This window comes from Podarcis bocagei (genome assembly GCF_964188305.1).
Source record: "Podarcis bocagei genome assembly, chromosome: 9".
NCBI lineage: Eukaryota > Metazoa > Chordata > Lepidosauria > Squamata > Lacertidae > Podarcis > Podarcis bocagei.
In genome coordinates, this window is record NC_138134.1 from 25599822 (window position 1) to 25606462 (window position 6641).

Consider the following 6641-nt stretch of genomic DNA (forward strand, 5'->3'; position numbering starts at 1 on the left):
AAGGCAGACAGATTCCATCCATATACAGAAACTGAAGGACTGGTGGTAGCTGAATTTTGGGTCATATCTGCACGATTCATTCAAAACACTATTATACCGCTTTTAAAGTCATGGCTTCCCACAAGGCATGCTGGGTACTGTAGTTTGTTATGAGCGCAGAGAGTAGCTAAGAGACCCCTGTTCACTACACAGAGCTTTGCTTCTCAGAGTGGCTTAGCAATCCCTCTTCCCAGGAAACTGGGGGAATGGTTGACAGTTTCAGCCAGCATCTACCGCCAGACTCAGCTTAATGTTGGGGTCTACCCTGCATAGGTGTTGTGTGGTGGAAATAATGCATTGATTGTATTGTCAGTGGTAATAAAATAAGGTTTTTGGGGGGTTACGTTAGAACACTGGATCAACCCGTTTCACTCCAACAGCTATTTAACCACAAGGAAGGGTGTGTTGAGGCAAGGAAGTGGAGCTCTGGCTGGGATTTCACCCTCCATTCCTGGCTGCCCACAAAAGGAGAACAGGAGGCAAGTAATTTGTTGTGCATAGGACAAGCAGGAACTTCAGCAAATGCAATCTGGATGATTCAAAGAAGCAGGCCCTTCCATGCTACACACTACAGCTCTTCCTAGCATCACAGATTTTTCTCCCAAAGTGCCACTACGTCGATTCAATTAATGAATGATGAACCTTCATTGTATTGAGAGATTTACAGCTGTGAAAGCAAATTGTCAATCATGTTTCTGATTTCTTCCATGTAAGTGCATATAAGCCTTCTGTTTCTCAATGCTTCAAAACACCATTGCCTATTGCACTAACATTTGTGCACATTCATTTTGAAGTGAGTCTTATTTGTTTGTCCTTCACTATACCTTAATTTTGAGTTAATTTTTCAGCAGCAGCTATGAACCAGCACTGCTACACGCCAACTCTTCAGGTGATTAAGCATGCACCAAAATTTAGAGATGGGGAAGTGTGGCACTTCATTATGTAAAAATGTTTCTGTGCCACAAATCCTTCCGTTATCATACTGCAATAGTCTATTGTCAAGAGAAGTAACTCAGTTTGGATAAAGACATGAGTCATATCGTCTCCTACAGCCTGAGAAGAGGAAGAAGAAGAAGGAGACTTATTTTCTATATAAAGGATGGAGCATGTCCAAAAATAGAAGTAACACTTAAAAGAATTCTGCTTCTGGAGGAACTGCAAATTCCAAGCACCAAAAACACAAAGGTTGGAATGTTAGGTCATCTCTGCAGAGAATATAGTGTGAAAGGCAGCCTGTTGCATCTGGAGTGTAAATCTCTCCAATCACAAGGAAGACTTAAGTGATTCAAAAAGTTCTATTCTAGTTTTACCATTTTCACCGTACTCATTATATTCATCCGTTTCTTCCTAAGGGCTTAGGGATTTGTGCTGTGTTGGCAGAAACAGAACAAACTCTAAGCATTAATATGCAGGGATTTCAAATAAAAGAAACTGCTTTAGTTTACATTTGAATGCAATTATAAATAAAGCAGTCGAATAGGCACTTTTCATCATATGGTTTTGCGATCCAAATGGTGTAAATGCCCAGTTCTCATTTTGCAAATGCCTGTGGCAGCTTTGCCTTTTTTTTTTTTTTTGTAACAAATCAAAACACTGCAAAATGAATGGTGGTGTTTAATTAACTAGGATGCCGTTTTGTGTACGGTAAAGTCCAATTAGTCAGCTGAAGTCATTTGTCATAACTTTTCGAGGACTGTGAGTAGAAGAAAGTATCTGATGACAGCTTTCTTCTTGTTGAAGTCTGGAGGGTGATCAGAAAAGAGGACCCAATAAAGCACATGTCGAGGTCTTGCCCTGTGTGCTGCTACACAGGTTATCAGTTCTGCAAACTCTTGCAAGGGAGGGGGATCAATCTGTCTGAGTTGGGGTGCTCCTTCCTCCACTCCTTCCTCAACAGGAAATTAGTTTTGATCATTTTATTATAGTGGTCCTAAACTAAAGATGATCTGCCAAGCTAGAACTTTTACAAGTGTCCCATAATGTTCATTCTGCACTTACAAGGAAACCAACTTTTAGTGTAGGAGCACCTCTGGAACTCCCTGCCCAATGACACCAAGTGGGTGACTTCACCGCACTGCTTTTGACAGCAGACAAAACCTTTTTCGTTTAAGCAAATCTACCCAGAAATGCAAGGTAGACATGTATTCTAATGTGTGTGTGTGATGTTTTGAATTTTGTGTAGGTTAACTTGCTTTTGATGCTAATGTTTATTGATAATTTCAGTGTCTATTTTATTTTATTTTAACTTGTGGTTCAGAACAAGTTAAAAATCTTATAAGATAATATGCTGGAATTTGAATACTATCAGGCCAATTCTAATTAATGGGATGCGGGTGGCGCTGTGGTCTAAACCACTGAGCCTCTTGGGCTTGCTGATCAGAAGGTTGATGGTTTGAATCCCCATGGTGGGGTGAGCTCCCGTTGCTCTGTCCCAGCTCCTGCCAACCTAGCAGTTCGAAAGCACACCAGTGCAAGTAGATAAACAGATATCACTGCAGTGGGAAGGTAAATGGAGTTTCTGTGTGCTCTGGTTTCTGTCATGGTGTCCACATGACCCAGAAAGCTGTCTGTGGACAAACGCCAGCTCCACCAGCCTGAAAGTGAGATGAGCGCCGCAATCCCATAGTTGCCTTTGACTGGACTTAACTGTCCAGGGGTCCTTTACCTTTTACCTTTTTTTGAATTGTGATGCTCACAAATGTGCCTGCAAATATGTACTACTTTGTCTATTCTTTTGGCACACACAAAATATAGCAGAGACCCATTCCAGAGTGGAATGTTGGAACTACTTCAAAAGAAAATAATTATGCACACAGCACATAGCTAAATTATGGACTTCACTTCCACAAATGGCATCACTTTGGATGGCTTTAGAAGAGGATGAGACAAATTCATGAAGGGTAAGCCTATCTATGGTTCCTAGCCATGATTGCTATGTTCTGCTTCTACTGTCAAAAGCAAGATATCTCTGAACACAAGTTGCTGGCAATCACAAGTGGAGGAAGCCCAGTTGTACCCAAGCCCTGCGTGCTGGCTTCTCATCGGAATCTGGTTGGCCGCTTGTGAGAACAGGATGTTGGACTTTGGCTTGGTCAAGCAGGGCTCTTCTTTCATTCTTGTACGATGCTCATTCATCATCATTTTCTTTCCTGAATGGTTTGTGGGGAGTAGCTAATGCATGGAAGATAGCGAGATGATCAATGGACAAAAGTGTAGCTTACGATGTAGTCCTTTACTAGTGAATCTTCGCTATAGCTGACTCACGGCTTATACAGTGGTGCCCTGCAAGACGAATGCCTCGCAAGATGAAAAACTCGCTAGACGAAAGGGTTTTTCGGTTTTGCGTTGCTTCGCTAGATGAATTTCCCTATGGGCTTGCTTCGCAAAACGAAAATGTCTTGCGCTTTTATTTTAAAGCTGCTTGAAGAGGCGCAGTTGCGACAGACCATGCTTCGCAAGACGAAAAACATCGCAAGACGAAAAGACTCGCGGAACGAATTATTTTCATCTTGTGAGGCACCACTGTATAGCTAACTACCTTCTCGCTGAAAGGCATCTCAAATGCCCGAGACATCATAAAACTGATAATTGGATTTTGAAATGATTTAGTGCAGAAATGTTTGCTCGAATATTACCGTAAGTCATGCATTAAACATGAAAACTCGGTTGGGAGTACTTTGCTGCTTTCATCTTAGTGAAAGGTAGCTGCTTTTTCAGCTCTTTCAGCAGATGTACCCTTTGAAATGTTGGGGGGAAAGCGTCCAGGCACATTATGATCTGTACACTCTCTAAGCTACAGGATGTTCCTCATTGTGTTATGAGAATAAGTATAGTACATATTGTTCCGAATAAACATGGGAGACTTCGGTCCTAAACTTTAAAGACACGAAGAGCCAACCACTGTTTTATGAATAGGCCATCAATATAATGCTGTTATATGTTGCTAGTTGGCTAGAACAATTATAATACTACTTTACTGAGCTAATGAACTCCCAGGAAAGCCTTATGGGCTTTTCATACATAGGTAAAATATGTACAGTATGTTGCCCGATACCATATCCCGATGCTAAAGGAATAAGTGCTGTCTTGAGTTATGTTGAGCAATAATGTTTTATTTTTACATCCCCTGGCAAAGTCAGCCTTGTGAACTTGCCTCGTGAACTTTCCTCACTTTAGAACAGACTGTTCTTTAAAAATATATTTATCATGCCTCATTTTCCCAGAGACAAAAGTTGGATGGGGGGGGAGGGGGTGCTTTCCCAACAGTATTCACTGTGTGAGGAAACTTTGCAATGGATCTGCCCTAATAATACAAAGCAGTAGGAGTCAGAGAAAATGGAATAGTTGTATTTATTGGGAAACAATACAGCAGCTAAAGCTTGTTACACAAGTTAAGACTATGGTTCCAACTAGGTCTGACCAAACTATGGAGGGAGCCACACCCAGAGAGGGGAGGGGTGTTTCTAGTACAGACCAGGCATCTCTCTTAACAGACAAGTCACGCACACAACAAAGGGGACCCACCCACTTCAAAACATTATACAATTATTATTTTTGGTGTTGGCATTGAATTGCATCAGGAAAGGTCAGCCCAGAAAACGATAGGTGATTTTTAGCAAATGTGTAACAAAGGCACTATTTAGGGAGACCTACATGGGATTATTCTTCAGGGCCAGCCCAAGACACTTTGGCACTTGAGACAAACCACAAAATGAGCACATACACACGAGGGGAGAAGGGGTGAGTGAAATGCTACATCAGGAACAAGCAGGGGGAATAAAGATCTGCATCGGAAACAAGACCATCAGCGCCTTCTGTTCTCCAAGAGGCCAAGGAGCAGACCGCCATTGTCGCTGCCACCTTAGCAGCAGTGGGTGGTGCATTCATTGGAGGCTTGATTTGCTGCCCCTGTGGATCTTGCTGCCTGAGGCGCTCGCCAAACCTTGCCTCATGGGTGGGCCGGCTCTGAGGCGACCTCTGTATCTCGATCATTCATTTCTTCTAAACACTGGCTGGTTTTTACAAAGAAATTTATACTCATAAGTACTAGATCTGTATGCTGAAGACACACATTCCTTGACTTTTTTTAAAATTAAAATAGTAACCTCATCTGAAACTGCTCTAGTTTTTATAAGTTATTTATACTTCATCACAACAAATGTTTGCAAAAAAACCAACAACACCTATTTTTTGACAAATTGATCTTGAAGAGGTCCAAGAGTGAGTGCTTGAACTTTGCTGAGCATGTCGTTTGTCCCTTCACTGAAATACAGTGGTACCTCGGGTTAAGAACCTACCGTATTTTTCGCTCTATAACACGCACCCGACCATAACACGCACGTAGTTTTTAGAGGAGGAAAATCTGTAGGCATGCCACCCGTAGGCATTCCCTCCATAACACGCACAAACATTTCCCATTACTTTTTAGGAGGAAAAAAGTGAGTGTTATGGTGCAAAAAATACGGTAATTCGTTCTGGAGGTCCGTTCTTAACCTGAAACTGTTCTTAACCTGAGGTACCACTTTAGCTAATGGGGCCTCCCGCTGCTGTCGCGCCACCAGAGCACAATTTTTGTTCTCATCCTGAAGCAAAGTTCTTAACCTGAAGCACTATTTCTGGGTTAGTGGAGTCTCTAACCTGAAGTCTGTAACCCGATGTACCACTGTACATTGAAACCCTCACTGAAATAGTCCCCTTAAGCGGGGTTGCCATGGGGCAAGTCTGAGCAACATGCGGATGACCACACCAGCTTCAGCTCATGAACTGTGTACTGTAGCTTGTTAGTAGCTCATTTCCCCTCCTTCTTTTTGCTGGTTAACAAAACAACAACAACAAAAGGGAGGGGGCATCAAAGACATGGAAAGACACAAAAAGTGGCAGTGGACTACAGTTTGGCTCAGTCAGTCCACATCATCAGCCATTAGTTGGCTTGTTTCTGAAGGTTTCCCCAACTTTCTTTAGAAATTGCTCAAGGGGGAATGATTTCTAGAAACACGAGTCTGTTACTGTAATCGGACGTTACACAACTGAAGAGTCAGCAGCATTAGATTTTTTTCCCCAATAGGAGAGCTGCTGGAATATTTTAAGAAGCAGGTTCTGAATCTGAGTTAACATTCCAGCGACGCCTTTCTTATAGTTTCCAAATGGTCTTTGTTTGCTTGCCAAGTTTGTGCTGCTCTGCAGCCTTGGGGGGGGGGGGAGAGAAAGAGAGCAGACATAACTGGAATCCTTTCGAGGGGCAGAACTAATGGATGTATTTGAGAGCGGAGAAATATTCCGGACAATGCAGAGGGGAAAATAAAGGTAGTCCGAAAATAAAACATTTCAAAACGTTTTGGCAGGCGAAAAGAACAGGGGATGGGAAAGGGGGTGGTGTGTTGTAATTGCATGTTCTGGTGTTTTCCAGAATACATATTGTTTTCTGGCAAGCCACAATGAGTTTGACAGGGTACAATGAGAAATTTGGAACAAGTTTGAGTAAGAGGAGGATACCAAAACAGAACAGCAATTGGATTGTTCTAATTGCTCTTGTAGATGCATGGCAAATTCTACTGCAGCCTATCATAGACTGCTGTCCTCCAGATTACAATAAGCCCTCAACT